At 44.3% G+C, this 25,497-nt stretch overlaps 1 protein-coding gene across 1 annotated transcript in view; it reads right to left on the bottom strand.

Annotated features, from left to right (window-relative positions):
• Window positions 1-8,793, bottom strand: part of PPP1R16B (protein phosphatase 1 regulatory subunit 16B) — a 122,404-nt gene extending 113,611 nt beyond the window's left edge. Inside the window, exon 1 of the mRNA XM_081009248.1 lies at window positions 8,469-8,793. The gene's annotated coding sequence lies outside the window, so the exon portion shown is untranslated. The remainder of the gene's footprint in view (window positions 1-8,468) is intronic.
• Between the last annotated feature and the right edge of the window lie 16,704 nt (window positions 8,794-25,497).

Genomic DNA, 25,497 nt, shown 5'->3' on the forward strand with positions numbered 1-25,497 from the left:
GGCACAAAGTGAATTTATAGACAGGCGGCAGTTATATTTTGATGGAGGCGAGGCCCAGAGAACAATTCAGAAGTGGGTTGTTGTTTTTTTTGGTTTTGCTGCTGTACAACCAGAGAGAACCAATGACTGAGCAATGCAATTCTTATTGAAATGTAAATAACAGAGACAGCGTGACCAGCCGCACGCAGCCAAACACTAGCATATAAGCACTCCATAAACACCAGCATCCAGTCAAAGGAGAGCATGAAACGGCTCTATAGATGGCTGTGCAGTATTAGGCATTAACTAAAACACACTGTTTCTTTCAAATGCAAAAAGCAGGCTAAACATGATGCAGCAGAAAAAGGGGGAGTAGGGGACAAATGCCAAGATAAAGCTGGTACCATGAGCACAACAGAATCCACACGAGGTCAGTTCCCTAATAAAGAAACCTTGTTAGAAATGAGTCAGCTGGATAAAGATTTTTAAGAAGAGCAAGGGACAATGCTGCTCATTTCTATGCCTAGGATTCAGAACAATCCTCCACATGGGACCAGTGTTAGAAACTGAGATATGAAAGCTAGGAGTTAAACGGCACCTTAAACTTAGGTTGTGGGCGCAACAACAGAATGCCTAGGCACGCTTTTTTTAATAACAAGAATACAAAGCTGAAAATGAATGAATTGCAGCTAAAATATTACGTTCATTTTTCACATGGTGTAGTCCTTCCCCTGCCCATCTCCCTAATATCCTTGTCCTCTTCTCCAGCCTGAAGAGAGTAGCTGGAAGTGAAGAGGCAGAAAAAGGCCCTCCTTTCCTTCCACTTGGCAGTTTTAATCTGAAATCTTAGGCGCAGTACTGTGCCCAGAGCTCAGAAACTGCTCGTGCTAATGAATTTCCCTGTCGCAAAATGTGCCTAGAACAATGGGAGTTCCGAACACTGCATGGGGCTAACTTTCCTTTCCGTTTGACACCTCCATTCCTAACGAAAACAAAAGGTTTCTCCCTCTGTTACCAGCACCAACAGCAACATTTCGGTTTCACGTAAAACCTGACGATCATCTAATTGCACTACCACACTGAACAGAGTCCTCACAAAGAGAGCCACACTATAAATCAGCAGAGGAGATAAATTACACACGTTATCTCTCATCACCATGTAGCTAAGAACATACCACATTGTTTTCTGTCCTATCCTGAATATTAATGTAATGGTGGAGAATCTCTGGCCCATGGACCAATTTTGGCCTGCCAAGGAATCCGTGTTGGCCTATGAGGCCATCTCCCACAAGCCTTACCCACCTGACCATCAGCTGACATCACTGGATGACCTCAGCTGATGGGCAGGGAGCAGTCTAGTTTGTTAGCATGCTGTCACGGCATCAACCATCAGTCAGTGGGGGACAGGGTTCAATTCTATCAGCTGACGTCACCTAGTGATGTCAGGTGATGGGCAGATGTCAGTGGGTTTGTGGGAAATGGTCTTACAGATCAATTTGGACTCCCTGGCAGGTGAAGTTTAGTGAGCAGAGGGCTCAATCCTGCTGGCAAAGCAAGCACCCACATGCAGATAAACTTTTGAGGTGTTTGCAGGATCCCTCACCTTTCAGTCCCTTGATGCCATCATGATGTCAAATGACTGACACATGGGTGACCCGACCCTACTTGCATTAAGGGGAGATAACAAGCACATGAAGGCCTGTCCTACCACACATTAGCACCTGCTATGTGATTGTTTAAAAACCTACTTGGCAGGAGAATGGTTCAGCACACTCACCCCAGGGTAGTTTTTGTGGGCTCAGTATGGTTCCCAAATGAACAGAAAATATAATTTTTATTAAAAAGTACAGCCACGGTGGCGCTGTGGGTTAAACCACAGAGCCTATGACTTGCTGATCAGAAGGTCGGCGGTTTGAATCCCCGCGACGGGGTGAGCTCCTGTTGCTCAGTCCCAGCTCCTGCCAACCTAGCAGTTCGAAAGCACGTCAAAGTGCAAGTAGATAAATAGGTACCGCTCCGGCGGGAAGGTAAACGGCATTTCCATGCTCTGCTCTGGTTTGCCAGAAGCAGCTTAGTCATGCTGGCCACATGACCCGGAAGCTGTATGCCGGCTCCCTCGGCCAATAAAGTGAGATGAGCGCCACAAACCCAGAGTTGGTCATGACTGGACCTAATGGTCAGGGGTCCCTTTACCTTTACCTTACAGCCACCAAGAGCGGTAATCGTCATTCTGAAGCAACAGGGTCTGGCTGAGGGTGCAGACAGGATGCACTCAATATAATTGTAAAAAGTTTTAAAAGGAAAGTGAGTTCTGTATCCCAAAAGCAGCAAGATGAGGCCCTAATGAGGCCAGTTGTTTACTCTTCCAGTAACATCTGAAACCTCTTCAGGTACGTACAAGAGAATCAAAGAATCAGTGCAAACCCTGGAGCACCATGTACTTTTTGAGGCCATCCCCATTGATAGGCAAGCAGTTCTGCTCCAAGCTACCTGCAGCTTCTGTACACTTTTCAAAGAAAGCCCTATGAAGGATACATTTCCATAATCAGTGGCCGCTTCGGATGCTGTTGAACAGGCCAACAAGCAAATGCACAAACGATGTGTGATGTCCAAAAGGGAATTCATGCTGGGAAGATGTGGAAGCTTCAGCCATGCATGCAATGTTTCTGTACCAAGAGACCAGAGCATCACTGCCTGCTTTGTGCTAAGGCAGAGAAAAAGCCTTCAGCTGAGCGACTCAGCAATGGGTGCCAAACATTCCACATTTAACTGGAGGGGCCTGCATTTCAAAACAGTGCAGGTCAACAGAAGTACATCACCAAGGTGGCCCCTCCTGACATTTCCCTTGTGTGGGGAATAGGATGAAGACTCTGTGCATTACTTCCCCAAAGCCCTGGGAACCGTACTTTACCCCTTGCATTGCTACAATTCCCAGTTCCTTTAAACTACAGCTCCCAGGATTCCCTTAAACTACAGTTCCAAGGATTCTTGGGGAAGGGGAGAAACCATGTACAGTGGTACCTCAGGTTAAGTACTTAATTCATTCCTGAGGTCTGTACTTAACCTGAAACTGTTCTTAACCTGAAGCACCACTTTAGCTAATGGGGCCTCCTGCTGCCGCCGTGCCGCCGGAGCACAATTTCTGTTCTCATCCTGAAGCAAAGTTCTTAACCTGAAGCACTATTTCTGGGTTAGCGGAGTCTGTAACCTGAAGCGTATGTAACCTGAAGCATATGTAACCCGAGGTACCACTGTACTTTAAATGCATGATGTGTAGGCAGAGTGGACTTTTTAAAGGTTACAATCCTATTGGTTGTTTAATGCGCCTTGTGGATTTTGTTTTACTGCATGCATATTTTGTTGCTGAAAACCCACTTTGAGCTTCTTTATCTGGAGGAAAAAATACAGTGGCACCTCTAGTTGCAGACTTAATCCATTTCGGGGTGCCGTTTGCACCCCGCAAAGTCAGCAACTAGAGCGCCTCTTCTGCACATGTGTGCAGCATGATCGAGAGCTTCTGCACGTGCACGAAGCGCATAGATCGCTTCTGCGCATGCGCAGGCAGCAAACCTAGAAGTAAACACTTCTGGGTTTGCCGCGTTCATAAGCTGAAAGTCTGTAACAAGAGCAGAATGCAACACAAGGTATGACTAATGTGTTTTAAAAGATAATAATAATAATAATAATAATAAACAAATATGCACATTTACCTGAGGCTCACTGAAGCAGAACTGTCTTCCAAGTATGCATGCAAGGAATTGCACCACACATGACATTTGCAAAAGCATATTTTGTGGTTCTAATCACCATCCTAAATACTAACAGTGAGCTCATTATCCAAGTGGGGATCCTTATATAAGCAAAACATTCACACAACCAAAAGCCTTTGAGTAACCCTGAGAAATTTAATTAGGGGGAGAAACCCAAGGGTGGAAAAAGCACTAACAGTTCAATGAGGACTATCTGAGAAGATTTGTTGGCTAGAGGTTGCTGAGTGTCTGTTCAGAAGTAGGGGGTGGAAAATTAGTGTGAGAGCGGGGTGGGGGGGGGAGAGAGAGAGGGTGCATGGAATGCAGTGTCTGGAATATGAGAAATCTGCATGCAACATTTGCTGCAGGGGCATCCTTGTCTTCTTGATCTGTTAAGCTGTGAGTGGCTTGGGCCCTACATACATAAGTTTAGAGCAGGGTCAGCAACCTTTTTCAGCTGGGAGCCGGTCCACTGTCCCTCAGACCATGTGGGGGCCAGACTACATTGGGGGGGGGGAGATGAATGAATTCCTATGCCCCACAAATAACCCAGAGATGCATTTTAAATAAAAGCACACATTCTACTCATGTAAAAATACGCTGATTCCTGGACCGTCCATGGGCCGGATTTAGAAGGAGATTGGGCCACATCCGGCCCCTGGGCCTTAGTTTGCCTACCCATGGTTTTAGAGAGTATTCCCCCCCCCCCACACACACACCATTGCAGCTACCAAGAAATGAGCCCTTTGTGTATCTAATAAAAACAGCAAGGGCAGACAGAGGCGTAACAACATTTTCCTGGAGGCATCTCCCCATTTCCCAAAGGTAGTTTTAAGGGTGAATTCACAGGCACCTCTCATTCCACGACTGCTGTGACAGATCGGCAGGCCACACAGACATGGCTTTCATAGCAGACAAACCCAAACTCATTTTGCCAATAGGACAGCTCCTATAGCCAAGGCTGATCGATAGAGTACTGCTGTACAGATATTTCAGCACCCTTATGGAAACATATAGCAATTTCAGTGCTGCAGTTCAGAAGTGATGAGAAATTATTACATTTTTATACTACCCTACTCCCAGGGAGCTTACTGTAGGTGGGCACCCTTGGTTCTCCCTTCTATCCCATTGTATCATCACAACAACCCTGTAGCTTAGGTTGGACTAAAACACAGGGGGAGAGTTTCAAATCTCCACTCAACCAGTGCATGACTGAAGGCCACTCACAACCATCAGCCTAACCTACCTCGCAGTATTGTTGTAAAGTTATAAGGGAGGGAGGGAAAAGGATACCATATGTGCTACTTTGTCCTCCTTAGAGGAAAGGCAAGACATATAAGAAAATAGTAACTACAACAATAAAGTGTTGGAACCTGCCTATGTGACTCAGAACCAATACCTTTTTATACATACTGAAAGTGATTAATATTAATAGTTCCCAATAGTTTGGATGGCTCTCCTCATCACTAGGTTAGGCAGTTATTATTTTATTTATAAATGTCCATCTGTGTTTTTAGCATCCTACCTGTGACAAGGCCAGGGAAGATGCAAATTTCATTGTTTTATTGAGGAAAATGCTATTCTAACATACTTTATTATATTACCGTAAGTGCTATATAAATGATGAACGTCATCATTAAATGAAAATTTTTTAATAGGATTGTTCCTAATGCGTCTTAGATGCTGTACTGAGACAACATACATCATCCAAGACATGAAAACTCTCTATTTCCTCTCCCAAATTAGATTTTTACATTGGCATTTTCGCTTTGAGAGACTCAGTGGAAAACTGCAATAGAGCAATCAATCCCAGATGCTCCGGTATTCCCTACTTTTCAAACACCATTTCATTTTTTAAAAAAAAATAAAAAACTCACATTTTGCTTAACTACAAGATGGTGCCTAGATCGCAGTTAAGGTGGAAGAGAATTCAAAGTGAAGCAAAGTGAAAGCACAAGAATGGCAGAAGGAAAATGGGGAAAAAAACACACCTCAAAATTGGCTGCCACTCTGCGATAATGGAAACTCTGCAAAGTGATAACACCCAAAGCCAATCGTGCAATGGAATAAACTGCCCTCCTGTCCCAAAGTAGTACACCAGGATTAACATATACAGCCTTATCCTCCTTCATGTAGGAGGACTGAACTAGATTATCCATTCGGTTGTTTGCAACCTCATCTATCACCAAAATACCTTCAGGAGATCAAGGGTGCAAGGAAAGGGAGGGCACATAGCCTACTGTCTGAATTGTAACCTCCCCCTCTGCTTCCTGCATCACAAATTTATCCTTACTTCTGATTCTTGCACCCACTCAGTAGGAATTACTTACATATGGAAACATGCTGGCTATCCTGCCCTCATCAACCCACATCAACCCAGCTTCACTGATTTACATAAGCAAGGGGGGTTATTCAAAATTTCTGGCATGCAGAAACTGCAGATCTAGCGTCGTTTAGCAAAAGTTGCCCATCAAGTCGCGCCCCCCCCCCAATAAAATCGCTACATCTCCTAAGTGCACCCTCTGCAGTACTCTGCCTGGCCCAAGGGTGTCAAAGCTCATTTTGTCATCATAGCAACTGATGACAGCCATGGTGGCTGTAATGCCTTGGCCTGCCCAGGCCCAGTGTGAATGACATCACAGCAGTTTCAACTGGATGATTCTCATCAGCTGTGAACGTGCAAGTGAAATAACGCAAGTTAATCATCACTGTGTGTAGGAGACAGGTTTGAGTACATTAACAGGCCCATTCGGTGCTCAGAACAGGCAAACACACTGTACATTAGGATACACTGTCAGTGCAGCTCATATTTCCTAATACCACACCTAATTTGGCATTTAATGCAGTATGCCCTTACTGAGAACCTTAGCTTTTTAACCTATTTGAAGAAGCAAGTTCCTAACATTCAAGTTAGTTAGTTAGTTAGTTAGTTTGTTTGTTTAAATAGACTTTTGCAGTTTGAAAGGCAAAAATACCCCCCCCACAAAGCAGCTTACAATCATATACAATTCAAAAAGCTGCAGAGGAATGGAATACAGAGCCCTTTTCCAGACCACATATTGGGTTTGTGACAGGTGGTGGTGTTAGAATCACACCTGCTGTCCCTGTCCCCAAATGATGCGCATGCAATTGACCTTGGAAACGGATCCTGCAAACAGTCAAACGATATATGCACTGGCATGGTCAGAGATTACATGAACAGAGCCTATGCATGGTATGTTGATAACGTCAGTTTAAACACACACAGGTTGGAGCACAGTCTCTATATGTATATTCACTTTACTTGGCTCATTATCTTAAAAGTGAACACCAGTAAGCAGCTGTGTCAAAGGAGTAGAACCCTTGTACAAGTGACCTGAAGCTAGGAGAACCAGGCAGGTTCTTCCCTATCTCCACACCTCCTATCCTAAGTTTTAACTCATACATCACCCTTCCTAACATTGCTTTGCTTAGGGGAAGGATATATTTTTTAAGAGAGAGACAGAAAAGAACTGAGCATGCAATTGCAAATGTCACCTTATTCCAAATGAAGACAGCAACTTAGATGAAAGCAGATAAAAATACAATCATACGTCCATGAATGTAAAATCCTTTTATAACTTTCAAATTTGATGTTTCAGAAAGGACTAATTCCAAAATCACACACACACACACACCGGTCTCCTTTTCCTTCCCCAACTGTTCTGCATCTTTGCCCTGCCTCACCCACACAAGTCCTCCCTCTCTAAGCTCCCATGCAAGCATCCCCCTCATTTGCTAACACAGCAGTGGCATTACGACACCCTCAATCACACTCCCCAACCCGATTTCCCTCCTGTGGATATTTGGAGAAGGCACGGAATGGAAATAGCAAAAGGGTGTCAGGAAATAACTGCTATGCATTCACCAGAGGTATGCAGGAGACCAGGGCAGAATAATGCATGCAATAGGAGCAGGAACACACATGGGAGAGGGAGAAATGTACACTGCACCTGCCCACGGCTTAAGAGATTGAAACATCCATAGCAGAAGGACTCCCTTAAGCCACCAAGGAAACATGAATATGCACACATTATTGCATATATGCAGGCACACTCTAAGGAAGCCAAGGAAGAAAGGCGGAGTCTCAAACGCATTGGAGCTCCGTTATATGAATGCAAAGCTTTAGGAATGCTTTTCTGTTTCTGATTTGGATCCCCCTAACCATACAATTGCAGAGCTGGAAGGAACCCCAAGGGTCATCTAGTCCAACCCACTTCAGTTCTCAGAGCCTCCAATCTATCCCCACTTTCCCATAAGGTCTGCTTACATGCTGGGCTTCTTTTGAGGCAAGGCTCAAACCCCAAATACACTCCAGTTTGCCCTGCATCAGCCAACGCAATGAGGGCAAGAGCACCTCTAACGATGTGCAGAGTGCCACTCCTCCCTTTCTCTCCCCTACAGAAAGAGGGAGAGAGGACCCCCATCCTCCTTTCCTCCTTACACGTGTTGACGGACCGTGTGAACGTCTGCATAACCATGCCCCACACCTGTAGGGTTTTCCACAGGTGAGAGCCCCGGGGCCATTTCATTAGCCTTTCCTTCTCAACTTCTGAAATAAAACGGGGGAAGTTCTCTTTTTGCGTCCAGCAAAACGCAAGGGGGGGAATAACTCAGGCACAGCCTAGGAGACGATCTCGAACATATGTGTTAGACCCTTCTTCAGGTAATACGCGGGGTCTCCTCCGCATCAATCCCTAACAAGAAGAAAAAGCCACCCACCTCCTTCCTGGGTGCTTCTGCCGCGGCTGCAGCGGCTCCGAAGCAGCGATGGTGGCGCCTAGGTGCGAGACGCGCCCGCAAAGCGACCCGCTGCAAGAGCCGCTCTGAACCAGCCGCAGCTGCTCCGCCACTCGCTTAACGCGGCTCAGCGGCAAGCTGCCCAGATCCGCCCGAGGCGGCTGCCCAAATCCCCACCGCAGCCGCCGGCCCCAAGCGAAGCAGCGGAACCCTGCAGCCGGCGCTCCGGGGAACTGCTCGCCCCCAGCAGCCTCGGTGTCCTTTGCGGGCTCAAGAAGCGGCAGGAGGCAGGAGGACTCACCCAAAGGAGGGCGGGCGGGCGGGGGGAAGAGAATGAAAGCCGCCGGATCCGATGGTACAGCCTTTGGGTCCGGTCTTCGGTGGCCCCGCCCAGCTCCGCCCCACGAGGCGGGGCTATGCAAAGTGGAGGGGGGGAGGCCGTGGACCAGGGATGCTGAGCAGGGAGGAAGGTGATGAGCGGCGAGCGGGCGCGTAAAGGAGGGGAGATGGGAAAGGCGCGGGCACAAATGGGAGAGAGGCAGGCTGCAAGGCTAGAAGGATGCTCCACCAAACCTCGAAATTGTGCTCGCAGAGACGAATCAGATAGTTTGAACACACACACACACACACACACACACACACACGAATATATATTCCTGTACCCAATGCAAGCATATACACAATCCCAAAGTACATTTTCACACGGTAGTGCAGAGGTCTTGGAGGGCAAAGTTGTGAGTAGCACGTGCCCCCCTCCCAGATAGTCTGCAAGGGATGATGACCCATTTTTATGTATGCATTTATTTGTGTGCTTTCGCTATTCTTTAACCTTTTGCATATTTTCAAGAAACAGGATATAAGCATAAGCACAACGTTCTCAGAACAATTGGTATGCTTAACAAAAGTAATGGCCACAGGGCAGCTATATAAAATATGCATAATAAGCAAAATCTTAATATAATTCTCATAAATGAACACAATGGGGGGGATAGCCTTTTCTGGGCTGAGGTCCACATTCACTCTATCCTAAACTCTTAGGAGGCTTATTGCATGAGTGGGTGTGGCTGTCCTACACTCTTACAGGCACACACCTCTGTTAGCTGATCCTAGGTAGCCCTCTCTCCCTTTATTGAAGTATTGATCTGATGAAAAGGGATGGGGTGATTTGCATTTCTGTCAGAGTGCTGGACTCCACCCATCCAAGCACCTTGTGTATTTATTACTGCTGCTGTTGGCAAAATTGGGGGGGGGGGGGGAATCAGGCCCCCAAACTGTGCATAAGCCACTTCTGAGATGTAGGTGTCAGTCTGGTCAGCTTTTGCATGTGAAATAGGCTGGTCCATCTTGTATTTAGCCTCAGGCAGCAAAATGTCTGGGGCCTGTTTTGAAAATAAGGTTGCTCTTCTAAACATGCATCATACTTGAAAGTTAACAACATCAAAATCATTAAGGCTTAATTCTGTTTAAGACATATATGTAGGGCAAAGTTTGCCTTCCCCAATGCACTTTTCTTTTTTTACAAGGGCTAAATTCTGATTAAAGAAAAGAAAACCCATTCCAACTACTCTGCTTTGGTTTGAGGCTTGGCAACAGTGCTGGTTTAAATGCAAGCATTCCAGTTTAAGTGGTTTGTGGGTTTCAGCCATAGCAATTACTGTTGTCATACAATCCAGAAAAGAAAACCAAAGAAATAAGCCCAGTTGGACTCAGACTGCAATCTTATGTACACTTGCAGTGAAATCTGAGTTGTAAGTGCATGAGAGAGGGGATGAACGTGGCTCCCATTAATGTTGAATCAAGCCAGAACTTCTTATAGTCTAGAGGCCCTTCCATTGGACATCAGTATGGAATTTCTGCAATGCTGGATTTGTTCTAGTGGTCGCAGAAGCCTTCCTCAGCTTGGTCCTCTTCAGATATCTTGGATTGCAATTCCTATGAGTATGTCTGTACTACTTGGGGCTGATGGGATTTGTAATCCAAAACATTTGGAGGGCACCAGGTTGGGGAAAGCTGGGCTAAGGGGATGAATAACTTATAGTTGTACTCAAGGTTAAGAGTAAAACTTGAGCAGGTGCTGCATTAACACTGCTTTGTACTTCTAGGTTGCTGAACAATCTCAAGGCGCTCAGTATAAGTTAATGAATCAACGAACCAAATAAGTTGTTTGAGACAGTGTCTTCTCAAAAGCTAGAAGTCTTTGTTTGTTTGAAAGTATTTAGCTTTAACTACTAGACTAGTCTGCCAATGTTTAATCAAAGCCCATATTTGCTGTGAAAAGATGTACGGTTTTCTCCCTACAATGCCTTTGGGAGTTCATTAGTGTAATTAGGGGTCAGAGCATTAAGCACAACTGACAGAAGTGTGGATTAAAGTAGTGGGTCTAGTAAGGTAAACTCAAATCCACTGGCTATTTATTTGAGATCTACCATATACCGTAGGCTTACAGGAACAGCTGTGAGCCCTTTGATAAAGGAGCGAGGGTTGATTTTCCCTTGGGTGGTCCACAACATGTTACAAAGAGCAGGCATGCCAAGGGCCTTACAACATAGAATAGACACAGGAAAACAACATTAGAAGGGTGAAATGGAGGCATGAGTAGGCAGGGGAAGAACATGTGATTATTCCAATGACACATACTTTTGTTACTTTCAATAAGGTATAGGACAGGTGTGGGCAACCTTTGATCCTCCAGATGTTGCTGAACTACAACCCTCATTGACCTTGCTTGCTGGGGTTGATGGGCATTTTGGTTCAGCAGCATCTGGAGGACCAAAAGTTCCCTAGACCTGATATAAGGATTAGTAGGGAGAATAAAGGAGCAGCAAACCCAGAGGGAATGGGAGAAGGGCAGCAGTAGATTGAGGATAAGGACAATGGATAGGAGATTAGCAGACAGAGGGCAAGTGGGTACCCCCATGTCTAAAATAAGTTTCTGGATGAGAATGAGACATTTAAGCAGGCAGGGTTTGTGCAAACTAGCAGTCTCAAGGACAGGCTACAGAGCAGCCATCTTGGCAAATATGTCACACCCAAGCAGTCCACATCCACCTGGGCACATCTATCAGCTTTTACATGTCAAGGCAATTTACAAACATAGCATAAAAACAGCTAATGGTTGTTAAAAAGTAACTAAAGATAGGCTGTAAAATAATACAAAAACATCTAAGGCTGAGAACTTTTCATCCAGCTGTTCTTCAGGGTCCTCTAGCAGTTGCTGAATATTGGTACAGTACAGTGGTACCTCGGGTTAAGTACTTAATTCGTTCCAGAGGTCTGTACTTAACCTGAATCTGTTCTTAACCTGAAGCACCATTTTAGCTAATGGGGCCTCCTGCTGCCGCCGCGCCGCGGGAACACGATTTCTGTTCTCATCCTGAGGCAAAGTTCTTAACCTGAGGTACTATTTCTGGGTTAGTGGAGTCTGTAAACTGAAGCGTATGTAACCTGAAGCATATGTAACCCGAGGTACCACTGTACTCTGGAAACCTTTCTAGCTGAAGGAATCTCCCTTTCCCCCAGCTACATTCTGCTTGCCCCCCCGTTTTCTAAATCTTCATGGCCTGAATCTACGACATCACTTTTTCCTCTGAAGTAGAATGTATCAAAAGCCACAATATGGCATGAGGCTTTGGGGGACTTGCAGACTACCCACCACAGAACTTTCCTCAATCCCAAAGGCAAGGGCGACAGGGCTCCTTTGCTTTTAATTAAGGTTGCCAACTGATGGAGGAAGGGAGAATAACTTGGCCTGCTCCTATATATCTAATAGCAGCAGATGTGCCTAAGCTGTGCTTTCAAAGCATGGAAGTAAACATCCTCACCTGTTTCTTGCTAGAGAGAGAGGAAAAAAAACACCTACTGTTAAAGAAACAGCTACAGTGGATGAATAAAATTTGGCAACCATACCTTTTAATAATTGTGTAGAAGTTGGGCTTTCGCAAGCCTCTCTTAGTCTTGTAAGTAAGACAATAAGCACATACTACAGTTCTGCCTTGTATAACTGTTGAATTACAGGAGGGGCCCTTCCCTCCTTTATTTTGCGCCAAGTAAACTTAATTGTGGTGTTAAGGCTGCATGACGAATACTTCTGGGGAGGAGAAAATGTCTAACCTAAATTCACAGGCCTTAAATGTATCTGCACTAAATGTGGGAGTAAAAAGTAAACCATAGATCTCGGGAGATGGGAGAATCTGACACAGCTTTGCGACCCAAATGGAGGCAGTCCCTCCAGGTACCTGACCTAAAAAGCAGAAAGGAAAGTTACAGCCTGGAAGTAAAAAAAAAAAAAAAACCACAAAAAGTTTGGCAGTGTGCCTTGTTCAGGGGTAGGAAACCAAGGGCCTGAGGACCAAAGATGGCCCTCCAAGCCACTCTTACCTGGCCCTCAGAAGCCTCCTTCCCAGGCCACAACCTTCACTGGCCCTGCTCCACATGCCACTCTGGTTCTTTGGCTTGGCTAGAATGTGTCCTTGAGCTGTAATAACACTTCTTGCTTGCCTGGAGAGAGAGAGTTCTGTGGCTTTTGGCTTTTATGTGGCTGGACTGGAGCCTATTGTGCAAAGATAAAGACTCACATCTGTTGCCTCACCTCTGGCATGCAGCTCACAAGGGAATGCAGATCTTGGCTTTAAAGAAGTTTCCCACCATTGGCCAAGTAGGACCCAAGCAGCAAAATGGCTTTCTGTCCCCTCACCTGTTCAAGGTGCGTAATACTCAAGGCCAGTAATGTCATTTTGGCATTTGAGGCAGAATTCCACACAGGCACCTCTTTCCTTCCCTGGCAGTAAAAAGATAATCAGGGCATGTTTTCTGGAACAGCACCCCTGTTGAGATACAACAGGCGCCTGTTATCTGTACTTTCCGGAAACAATTGAAGACATTTTTGTTTTGACAAACTTTTCCAGCTGGATGAAAAGGGTTTCCTTCAGCATTCCTTTTGTACTTCTTAACACCTCCCCATTTTTGAGAGGAAGTACTATTTTAAAAACTATTTTCAGCTGGTTTTATGGTATGTCTTGAAATAAAAAATCTAAGAGATATATATATATATATATATAATGTTCATAAATGTACCAACCAAGCACATACATAGATGTGTGAACCACATGTCTGAAGCAGCACAGGAGGACCACCCTGAACCATTTTGACTCCCAAACTGACCAAATGTTTTCTCTGTAAGGAGGGAGGGTGTGGGGGAGCCTCCCCATTGTCTTTCTGTTCACAAATCCTGTCTTAAGGATATGTCTGTGTATGAATAGGGTGAGCCTGTGACCTAGCTCAGGAACTAAGTACAGTGGTACCTTGCAAGACGAATGCCTCGCAAGACGAAAAACGCGCAAGACGAAAGAGTTTTCAGTTTTTTGAGTTGTTCCGCAAGACAAATTTCCCTATGGGCTTGCTTCGCAAGACGAAACGTCTTGCGAGTTCTTGCGAGTTTGTTTCCTTTTTCTTAAAGCCGCTAAGCCGTTAATAGCCGCTAAGCCGCTAATAGCCGCTAAGCCGCTAAGCCGCTAATAGCCGTGCTTCGCAAGACGAAAAAACCGCAAGATGAAGAGACTCGTGGAACAGATTAATTTCGTCTTGCGAGGCACCACTGTATTTGTCATTACTAAAGACTGGCCAGGCTCCCCAGGGTATCCAATCAAGTAACCATTAACAGGTAACTTGCCAGATAGGAGATACACAATGCACTCAGATTTCTGTTGTAGACCGCCTCTTCGGTGATGTGGGTATGATGTTTCTGGGGGTGGCCTTGGACTCCAGGGCGGGCAATTTAAAAAGTCTATATAAGGGCGAACACACCTTTTTTCTGGGTCCTCCTCCTTTCCTGCGTGTGAGGGGAGCATCCTGTTCAACAGTTCAATAAAGATCAGGCTTATGAGCTGCTTTGCTTCTCAGTATTCTCTGGTTGGTTATTTTCTCCGACCGATGGAGAACCTACAAAGGACTCTATAAGGGCTCTTGTGTCCCCCATAAGGGAATGAGGGCAGATTTTTGTTTATTACAGTCTTTAAATCACCTTCAGAGGCATGCAAAAGGCGGTTCAATAAATTAATAAGCAACAGCGGCAAATAACTAACCATTTGCTGCCCTTTCATGAAACACAAAACTTGCTTCCTCACACTAAACCTTACTAGACAGTAAGCCCCCTTGAAATCAGTGGGACTTACTTCCGAGTAAATATGGGCCACATCCACGCCAAACAGTTAAAACACTATGATACTACTTTACCAGTAATGGCTCCCCCCAAAGAATCCTGGGAACTGTAGTTTGGCAAAAGTGTTAACAGTTGTTAACAGAGCTCACAGAGCTACAATTCTCATAGTTCTCAGAGAAGGATTGGTTCTTAACCCATTTTGGGAATTCTAGCTCTGTGAGGGGAATAGGTGCTTCCTTACAACTCTGTGTCCTTCACAAACTACACTTCCCAGGATTCTTTGGGAGAAGCCATGATTGTTAAAGTTGTATCATAGTGCTTTAAATGTATGGTGTGGATGTGGTTATCCTTACAAGTGTGTTATAAAAGAGGTAGCAACTCTCCTCAACAGAACTTACTTTTGGTTAGCCTTCTGACACAGCAGAAAGCCTTTTTTGTCTTCCAAAAAGAATTTGCTTTGCTAGCCTACTAAATTTTAATATCCCTGTATCTTATCTGCATGTATGTATGTCTATCTATAGTTTTCTTCATCCACAGTTGTTATTGTATTTGACGTATTTACTCAAACGTAATGCACACCTTTTGGGGCCAAATTACATCGTGAAAATTAGGGTGTGCATTAGATTTCATGGCGCATTTACATTTGCCAGCAAATACTTTTTTGGTTTCAAGGTTTTGAAATTTGAGGTGCGCATTAGATTCAATGGCGCATTACATTCGAGTAAAGACAGTATTATGGCACTTGATTCCAATGTTTTGTAAGGCATCTTGAGTGTTTGTGGGGGTTAATGGAAAGATGTAATACAAATATATTGTTTTAATAAAGAAATATTTTCCCCATGTGACTTTTCCCCATGTACCTGGAGATGGAGGGGAAATGAAGTTTTGAGGAAATATGAATTATACGCAACATTTACTTGGTCATAAGTACCAAGCTTTGTTATGTCCTTTATTAGCAAAATTGATATTTAAAAACACAGTCATGTTTGGGCAACAGGCACCTCTTATTTGTTGTTAAGAGAGGCTTCTTAGCCAGTCTCCCTGTAGTTTGGGCTTCCCATGGGCATCTGGTGAGAACAGGATGCTGGACTAGATGGGCCTTTGGCTGGATCCAGCAGAGCTTTTGTGTTCTTTCCTTTGGCCACAGGTAGATGGTGACACACAAACTGAATCTGACCCTCACATCCCTTTGGCCGAAGCTGTGCTCCAGAATCTTGTCCTGACAAATAATTAATTTAAGGAGCGGGTCACAGGAAACAATAGCAGTTTAAATGCCACTGTGGCAGAGTGTGAAAATTAACAAATACCGAGAAAAATCTTGTCCCACCTTAAAGGCTAACAAGCTTAGTGTGGCATTCGTATTATCAGAATAAGGGACTCTAATGGATGGAGAGCTATTCTACAATAAATCTGTTTAACCATCAAGACATCACAAACATGTGTGTGTTGTAACAGCGCTATCCCTCTGGGATTTGTAAGGATTAGTAATTAATGGAGGAACATGGTATCCTGTTTTAAATTCATTTGAATCAAATTCCTAATTATTGCTCTAGAGAGCTAAAATTCACACATGATGTGTCCAGGTCAGATTTGCTTCTGATGTATATTTCATCAAGTCTGCATGTTAAAGCTTCGCTCACATCAGTCTTATTAGAAAACCCCATTTACACAGACTGTCTCTATATGCGCTACTGGACCTGCTCGTTTTAAAACATCTAGTGCTTTCAGCTAACCCTGTGAAGCAAAATGCCAACATGAGAAGGCACTCATGCTACCTGAAACAGTAGAAATATTATATTTATTATTATATAGATGACTGGGTGTCTGGCAAGAAACTACTGCCGTGTTTATTTCAGCTACAGCACTGTTTTAGCTATTGCTTGGGAATGTAAGAAAGTGAAATGCTTCTGGAATATGATATATAATGAAATTAAGAAAATGTTGAAATATACATATACTAAAAAACCGGAAGCTTTTCTACTGGGAATTGTAGGTACAGACATTAACAGACAAGATACTAAGCTTTTCCTATATGCAACAACTACAGCAAGAATTTTATTAGCACAGAAGTGGAAACAAGAGGAATTACCAACAAAGGAAGAATGGCAACTGAAGTTAATGGAGTGTGCAGAACCGGCCAAAATGACGGGAAGAATCCGAGAACAACAGGACCAGAAGTTCATCAAGAACTGGACTAAATTTGTAAATTATTTGAAAGACAAATAATCAATCAAACATGTTGGTAGGATTGCAAGAAGCTTTGTAAGGAAAGGTAGAAAAATCACTGCAGAGAAGAAGAAGAAAATATGATGCTTTGATGTTTTTGATTTGAAAGCAATGGTTAAGCAGTGAAAATGCAGAAATTTGAAATGAAAGATAGAAAATCACAAGAAAGGTTTGAAGGAAGTCATGGCCCTAAAAAGCCAAAATGTATAAGAGGAGAGATTGTAATGGAAAGCATTATTGTAAAATTAATAAAAATGATATGGCAAAAAAAAAAGTTTTAGCTATTGCTACTAGAACAGCCTATTAAATGATACTAGACTTCAATCTGCAACCTATAAAGCACAAAGAATCCTGGGAACCTTAGTTTACCTTCCCAACACCCTTAACAAGCTACAGTTCCCAGGATTCTTTCTGGAAACCATATGCTTTATAACAATAGAACCATATAATTGTGGAGTTGGAAGGGACCCCAGGGCTGATCTAGCCCAACCCCCTGCAATACAGGACTCTCAACAAGATTATACACCAGATCATACCACCAGGGCCAGGGCCTTCTCAGTGATGGCTCTGACCTGGTGGAATGCTCTGTCCCATGAGACCAGGGCCCTGCAGGATTTAACTTCCTTCCGCAGGGTCTGTAAGACAGAGCTATTCTGCCTGGCCTTCAGTTTGAACTTAGCCTGCCCTGGTGATCATCTAATGTTTATTGGATGGATTTCCCCCCTAAATTGATTTTTGAATTCTGAATTTGTTATTCACGTTTTATACTGTATTTTATGCTGTTTTTTGTTGCATCAATTAAGTGTTTTAAATTTGTTATTAGCTGCCCTAAGCCAGGTTTTCTGAACCGGGAAGGGCGGGATATAAATGTTGTTGTTGTTGTTGTTGTTGTTGTTGCTGTTGTTGTTGTTGTTGTTGTTGTTGTTGTTGTTACATGACAGGTGGCCATCCAACCTTTGCTTAAAAACTTCCAAGGACAGAGAGTCCATCTTCTTCAGAGGAAGTCCGTTCTACTGTCGGACAGCTCTTACTGTCACAAAGTACTTCCTGGTGTTTAGTCGGAATCTCCTCTCTTATAACTTGAATCCATTGGTTCAGATCCTAGGTTGACCGTGTTATCGTGTAGGACAACTCCCGATTGCATACCTATCAGGAGTCCTAAGCAACTTACACCCATCAATTGATCTCAATGGGATTTTACTCCAGAGTAAGCGTGTGTAGGATTGCAGCCTTAATTGGCTTATATACCTGCACTTGGGTGTAAGGACAGAGCCTTTCTAGCAAAGGGGAGCTAAGCGTGCTTGCAAGAAATCCCGAGATACTGGATAAAGAAGTCACACTTTAGTAAATAAGAGGATAAGCTGTGACCTTCCAAGAACAGAGCAGGAGAGATGGGTGATTGAAAGGACACTTGAGCAGCTTCCCACTTATGCAGAGCTTAAAACGCTTGCTTAACATGTCCATCACTGTCACCAGGTAAGGGAAAAACAGTGCTCAAATTATTGGAGTTGAGGACAGAGGGCATTTGACCACCTTACATTTTTTTTGTGACGGGCCCCTCTACTGTTTGCTACAAAGATTGATGCTCTGCCTTTCCACCACTTTGACCTTCAGTGCAGCATGTTTAGAAATACAGAATGTTTATGGGGTGCACAATTAAACATTTTGATAATCCCACCTGTCATTGTTTTTAAACATTAAACTCGCATTTCTAGACCTTAAGGTTTATTTATTTCATAAAATCTATATACTACATTTTATGTAAAAAACCTCAGTGTGGCAGTAAGATTATTAATAAAAACAATTTAAATATTTTCAAAAAAGGATTGTGAATATAAGGATGTACCCAATGCTGATCCTACCTAGAGCAACAATGTTGGCATCCATCTCTCTTGGGAGAGTGGAAGAGTGCGCCTTCAGGGGTCAAGTCAAACCATTGGAGAGTTACAGCGCCTACTGTGGCTATAGAGACTGATACAGGAGAGACATGTTTTATTGCAGCTGGGGCAGATGAAGGCGTCTGGTTTTGCTGTTACAGATGTACCATGGTGTTCCTTCTCTCTGCGCTCCTCCCAATGGTCATTTCTCCACTGGTCACTGCTGTGGATACATGACCTGTCTGCCTCCAGGCACTGTGGTCAACTGCAAGGGATTCCATGGCCGACCGCCATTCAGGCTTGGACAAAACAGTTGATGAGTTTCTGTAGGGCTTCCTTGGAGTGCACTGTTGGCACCGGGGGGTGGAGAGCAGGCAGGGGCGGGGCTGGCGCACGTCCTGGGGGCGTGGTGCCCAGTGTGTGGGGGGCAACCGCGATGGCAGCCCACCGGGATTGCGCTGCTGGGGGCAGTGTGCTCCCCCTGCACTCCTCTTCCTCTGCCAGTGACTGTTGAGGCTGCGTCCCATTGAAATTAAATTGAACCTATGTTAGTCATATTCAGTAATAGTAATTTATTATTTGTACTCCGCCCATCTGGCTGGGTTTCCCCAGCCACTCTGGGCGGCTTCCAACAAAGATTAAAGATACATTAAAATGTCACACATTAAAAACCTCCCTGAATAGGGCTGCCTTCAGATGTCTTCTAAATGTCAGGTAGTTGTTTATCTCTTTGACATCTGATGGGAGGGCGTTCCACAAGGCGGGCACCAGTACTGAGAAGGCCCTCTGCCTGGTTCCCTGTAGCTTAGCTTCTTGCAGTCAGGGAACCACCAGAAGGCCCTCGGCGCTGGACCTCAGTGTCCGGGCAGAACGATGGGGGTGGAGACGCTCCTTCAAGTATACTGGGCCGAGGCCGTTTAGGGCTTTAAAGATCAACACCAACACTTTGAATTGTGCTCGGAAACGTACTGGGAGCCAATGTAGGTCTTTCAGGACCGGTTTTATATGGTCACAGTACTCGCAACGGGTCTACTCTGAGCCAAGACTAGCATTAGATAAGGCCTATAAACTTCAAGGTCTATCTCCTCAGGTCCCTAGTGTCCTGTTTGTTGAACCTTGATTACTGGGTTCAGGCACGACACGTTTGTAACTTAACTGGTTCTATCAACAGGGTACGTAGCAAAGACCACTCTTTTCCACCATAGGCAACTTGCTGTGTTTCTGTGCCTGGAGAAAGGAAGCCCCCTTTTCCAGTTCACAGCAGAGTGAAAGGGGGTTATTGGGTTGTTGCTGTTTTTATTTTGATCATGTACTTTGTGGTTTTATAACCTGATTTTATCCTGTGAACCGCCCTGAGACCTGCGGGTATACGGTGGTATATAAATTCAATAAATAATAATAAAATAGTATGTTTTTGTGGGGTTGGTGAGCATGATTTAGCCCTGCACACCCCACATTTTGCAGCCACTGACCACTTTCCTGGTGCAAAGGAACACAGATGATGAGGAGCATGGTAGTATGGCAACATAAAGGAGATATTACAGATATATTTGTAGGTATGAAATGGGAGACTGCAACACAAAAGGATCATAGAATCATAGAATCATAGAGTTGGAAGAGACCACAAGGGCCATCGAGTCCAACCCCCTGCCAAGCAGGAAACACCATCAGAGCACTCCTGACATATGGTTGTCAAGCCTCTGCTTAAAGACCTCCAAAGAAGGAGACTCCACCACACTCCTTGGCAGCAAATTCCACTGTCGAACAGCTCTTACTGTCAGGAAGTTCTTCCTAATGTTTAGGTGGAATCTTCTTTCTTGTAGTTTGGATCCATTGCTCCGTGTCCGCTTCTCTGGAGCAGCAGAAAACAACCTTTCTCCCTCCTCTATGTGGCATCCTTTTATATATTTGAACATGGCTATCATATCACCCCTTAACCTCCTCTTCTCCAGGCTAAACATGCCCAGCTCTCTTAGCCGTTCCTCATAAGGCATCGTTTCCAGGCCTTTGACCATTTTGGTTGCCCTCCTCTGGACACGTTCCAGTTTGTCAGTGTCCTTCTTGAACTGTGGTGCCCAGAACTGGACACAGTACTCCAGGTGAGGTCTGACCAGAGCAGAATACAGTGGCACTATTACTTCCCTTGATCTAGATGCTATACTCCTATTGATGCAGCCCAGAATTGCATTGGCTTTTTTAGCTGCCGCGTCACACTGTTGGCTCATGTCAAGTTTGTGGTCAACCAAGACTCCTAGATCCTTTTCACATGTACTGCTCTCAAGCCAGGTGTCACCCATCTTGTATTTGTGCCTCTCATTTTTTTTGCCCAAGTGCAATACTTTACATTTCTCCCTGTTAAAATTCATCTTGTTTGTTTTGGCCCAGTTCTCTAATGTGTCAAGGTCGTTTTGAAGTGTGATCCTGTCCTCTGGGGTGTTAGCCACCCCTCCCAGTTTGGTGTCATCTGCAAATTTGATCAGGATGCCCTTGAGTCCATCATCCAAGTCGTTGATAAAGATGTTGAATAAAACCGGGCCCAAGACAGAACCCTGTGGCACCCCACTAGTCACTCTTCTCCAGGATGAAGAGGAACCATTGATGAGCACCCTTTGGGTTTGGTCAGTCAGCCAGTTACAAATCCACTGAGTGGTAGCATAGTCAAGACCGCATTTTACCAGCTTCTTTACAAGAATATCATGGGGCACCTTGTCAAATGCCTTGCTGAAATCAAGGTAGGCTACATCCACTGCGTTCCCTTCATCTACCAGGCTTGTAATTCTGTCAAAAAACGAGATCAGGTTAGTCTGACATGACTTATTTTTCAGAAATCCATGCTGACTATTGGTGATCACAGCATTCCTTTCTAGGTGCTCACAGACTGTTTGCTTAATGATCTGCTCCAGAATCTTCCCTGGTATTGATGTCAGACTGACTGGGCGGTAATTATTTGGGTCCTCTCTTTTCCCCTTTTTGAAAATAGGGACAACATTTGCCCTCCTCCAGTCTGCCGGGACTTCGCCTGTTCTCCAGGAATTCTCAAAGATGACTGCCAGTGGTTCTGAGATCACATCTGCCAGTTCTTTTAATACTCTTGGATGCAGTTCATCTGGCCCTGGGGACTTGAATACATCTAGACTAGCCAAGTATTCTTGTACTATCTCCTTAGTTATTCTGGGCTGTGTTTCCTCTGCTGAATCATTTGCTCCAAATTCTTCAGGTCGGGCATTGTTTTCTTTATCGGAGAAGACTGAGGCAAAGAAGGCATTGAGGAGTTCAGCCCTTTCTGTGTCCCCTGTTTGCATTTCACCATCTTCTCCTCTGAGTGACCCCACTGTTTCTTTGTTCTTCCTTTTGCTACGAACATACCCATAAAAGCCTTTTTTGTTGCTTTTAACCTCTCTAGCAAGCCTGAGTTCATTCTGTGCTTTAGCTTTTCTGACTTTGTGTCTACACGTCCTGGCTATTTGTTTGAATTCCTCTTTGGTGGTTTCCCCCCTTTTCCATTTTTTGTACACATCCTTTTTTAATCTTAACTCAGTTAAAAGTTCTTTAGATAGCCACCCTGGCTTCTTTAGGCACCTTCCATGTTTCCGTCTCATTGGTATTGCCTGACGTTGTGCTTTTACTATCTCCCTCTTAACAAACTCCCAGCCATCATGAACTCCCTTTCCTTTTAGTATTACTGTCCATGGGATCTCACCCAGCACTTCCCTAAGTTTTATGAAGTCGGCTTTCTTAAAGTCAAGAAATTGAGTCCTAGTATGCTTGGCTGCTCCTTTCCGCTGTATAGTAAACTTCAGAAGAGCATGATCACTCGCGCCTAATGATCCTTCCACTTCTACCCCACTACCCAGGTCATCAACATTGGTTAGGACCAGATCTAAAATGGCTGTTCCTCTTGTTGCTTCTCCCACTTTCTGGACAATGAAGTTGTCTGCAAGGCCAGTGAGGAATCTGTTTGACCTTATGCTCTTGGCTGAGTTTGACATCCAACAAATATCCGGGTAATTGAAGTCCCCCATTACTACTATCTCCCTTCTTTTTGCATGCTTGGCCATCTGTTCCAGGAAGGCATCATCTATGTCCTCCGTTTGGCTTGGGGATCTATAGTAAACTCCCACAATGAGGTCACTGTTATTCTTCTCTCCCTTAATTTTGACCCAAATGCTCTCACTTTGGCTTTGAGGTTCTAAATCTTGGATCTCTTCACAGGTATACACATCCCTGACATATAACGCCACTCCTCCTCCTTTCTTGTCTGGTCTGTTTCTCTGAAATAGATTGTATCCCCCCATTATTACATTCCAATCGTGGGACTTATCCCACCAGGTTTCAGTGATGCCTATTATGTCATATTTAGTTTGCTGTACCAAGAGCTCAAGCTCATCTTGTTTATTTCCCATGCTTTGCGCATTAGTGTACAGACATTGAAGTCCATTAATCATTCCCCCGTGTCTCTTATTTAAGGATTTTTTCCTCCCACCACTAGGTCTGCGTGCTGTTTGCTCCATTTGGTCTATGACATTTGGATGATCATCTTCATCAATTGATAGACTCCTACCTTCAGGAGCACTGTCTCCCTCCCCCACATTAGTCAGTTTAAAGCCCTCCTGATGAGGTTTCTGAGATTTTTGGCAAAAACATTTCTCCCAACCGTTGTGAGGTGCAGCCCATCGCTTGCCAGAAGTCCATCTTCAAGAAACTGCAGTCCGTGATCTAAGAATCCAAACCGTTCCTGTTTACACCATTTGCGAAGCCAGCTGTTCACTTCCACTATTTTTCCCTCTCTCCCTGGGCCACGTCGTTCAACTGGGAGGACAGATGAGATGACAATTTGTGCATTTAATTGCTTCAATTTCCTGCCCAGAGCCTCGTAGTCTCTTTTGATCTTCTGGAGGCTATTGCTTGCAGTGTCATTGGTTCCCACATGAACCAAGAGGAACGGGTATTTGTCAGTGGGTTTTATGATTCCTTCCAGTCGTTCAGTTACATCTTGGATCTTAGCCCTGGGGAGACAGCACACTTCCCGAGACATCTTGTCAGGCCCACAGATCACTGCTTCTGTTCCCCTCAGTAGGGAATCCCCTATCACCACTACACGCCTCCTCTTAGGTTTGGTTGGGGTTCTTCCGTGAGCTGTCCGTTCCAAGGTCGCCTGCACATTCCCTGAGGACTGACTTTGCTGCTCGTCTTCATATACCTGATCGACTGTAATGAGGGAGAGATCCTCAAATGGAGTCTGCTCTTCGTCTTCCATGCTAGGGTGTTGTTCTGTAGTGCCATGTCACTTTTTTGTTTCTGTTTTGTGTATCTTCGTACATTACCTTGACAAACATGGGCCTTCTCGGTGGCTGCCCCCAGACTTTGAAACTCTCTCCCTAGAGATGCAAGACTGGCTCCCTCCTTGTTGTCCTTCCACTGGCAGCTGAAAGCTGTTCAAACAGGCTTTGGGGAACTGACTACTTTGAAGGAAAGGGCTAGTGCTCTGCTGTTTTTATTGTGATTATGTGTATGGTTGTAATATATTTTAGATACATATATAGTTTTGATTCTATCAATGTTTAACTTTTTTTTAATTATTGTTTTCGGGGAAAGGGGCAGGGTATAAACAAATAAAAAGATGGTCCATAAATTAAACAAACAAATGGGAATAAATCCATGAGGCTGAAGAAGGCCCCCAATTCCAGCTTTACGAGTTGCAGAATTTACATTCCTTTGCTGGAGAATGAGGACTTGTCAGAGAAGACAAGAGAAAGGAAGCAATCAGCAACTGAGACAGAGGTACAGACTATGCGACTCAACCCTTTAAAAGCCAGAAATTGCTGCTTAGGGAAAGTGGTAGAGGGAGTTTAAGTAAAATGAGGCAGCAAAGACTAGTTTGCCGCCCTGAACAATATAAACTGCCTGAGAACTTGTTCAAGCACATTGTTCAGACATTACAATGCAAAATTAAATTCCAGAGTTGAGCCGGGGAGATATAGAAGCCTGGTAGAAAGGCACCGAAAACATTTTTAAAAGAGATCTATTGGGCCTGATCCAATAAAAGTTAATCACTTTTAAATCCCATTGATTTCAATACAAGAGATTTAAGCAATCTCTTTTTGAAAATCAATAGACTTTAAAGTGATTAACTTCTGGCTGGATAACCTCCATTTTTCACTTAAGACCTACAAATGATTTCCTCTAACAGCAGCAGAGTTTGTTTTCTGTATAAACTTGCATGGCTGCCTAGTCCTGATAAGATGGGAGGAAAAATGTGTATAAACTGTTTGGTTTTACTTCTCAGCTGGCCATACTGTCTGTTTCAGTTACCTCTTCAAGCATGAAACCGCAGAATGACATAAGAGGTTTAGAAGAGATGATATGAAAGATATAGGGTTGTAGTCAACAAATGTTTACTCAAAGTAGGCCCATTGGAATTAATGGTCCAAACTTAGTCATGTTCATTAATCTCCACTGAGTAAATTTCAGCTGGATGCCACCCATATACAGTCATACCTCTTGTTACGTTTGCTTCAGGTTAAATGTTTTCAGGTTGCGTCTCGCGGCCACCCGGAAAGGGTTCTTTCTGGGTTTCGCCGCTCGCGCATGCGCAGATGCTCAAAATGACATCACGCGCATGTGCAGAAGCTGCGAACCACGACCCACGCACGCACAGATGCGAGTTGTGTTCTGCCCATGTTGCGAATGGGGTTCTGGAACGGATCCCGTTCACAACCAGAGGTACCACTGTAATGCTAAGAACTTTGAG

The sequence above is a fragment of the Podarcis pityusensis genome (assembly GCF_964106645.2).
Source record: "Podarcis pityusensis genome assembly, chromosome: 6".
In the NCBI taxonomy this organism is placed as follows: Eukaryota; Metazoa; Chordata; class Lepidosauria; order Squamata; family Lacertidae; genus Podarcis; species Podarcis pityusensis.